We start from the raw sequence: 555 nt of genomic DNA on the forward strand, positions 1-555 counted from the left end.
GGTACAAGACTTTCGCTTGTTATCTTACGATATCCTTTTTGATCTAAAGTGCCTTCCCTGATCCCTAGGTGATCTGTATCCTTCGCAGCTGGGAGAGTCCACTCTGAGGCAGGGTGAGTCCTCGCTATGATGGTTTTCATCAATTTTCGTAAATCACTTAATGGATGCAGTATTCATTCATCACAGAAGCTTACCTGGAAGAGAATGTATGATTAGGTGAGTGTTATAGTCTTGAAATAAAAAACTCAGTGATCATTAGAATTCAGATGAGGCAAACACACAATACTGAAATGTATGAAATAAACCAGATAGCAAACACATTTACCTTTTTCTAGTCGTCCACTTGAGTTTTGGCCCAGGCTTAGTTGCTACGAAGACATGATAAACATTTCTGATAACTCTGGGTACCATAGACGTTCATTTATTCGTCGGCTCATTTGGCGACTCTGGTCGACAGACGACAAACACTACTGTCAAGGGAATTGAAATGAGGTAACAGCACGATCAGTGGTTAGATGGTGGGTGCCTTTACTAGCCGGGTCACAGCAGCAGAAA

The 555-nt window shown here is 41.8% G+C and overlaps 1 long non-coding RNA gene across 1 annotated transcript in view; it reads right to left on the bottom strand.

The window, feature by feature from the left end:
* Nucleotides 1-34: 34 nt before the first annotated feature.
* Nucleotides 35-555, bottom strand: part of LOC119585663 — a 38,946-nt gene continuing 38,425 nt past the window's right edge. The window contains exons 2-3 of the long non-coding RNA XR_005229904.1: nt 326-470; nt 35-194 (exon numbers count right to left, since the gene is read on the bottom strand). This is a non-coding gene — a long non-coding RNA (uncharacterized LOC119585663). The remainder of the gene's footprint in view (nt 195-325; nt 471-555) is intronic.

This window comes from Penaeus monodon, chromosome 20 (assembly GCF_015228065.2).
Source record: "Penaeus monodon isolate SGIC_2016 chromosome 20, NSTDA_Pmon_1, whole genome shotgun sequence".
In the NCBI taxonomy this organism is placed as follows: domain Eukaryota; kingdom Metazoa; phylum Arthropoda; class Malacostraca; order Decapoda; family Penaeidae; genus Penaeus; species Penaeus monodon.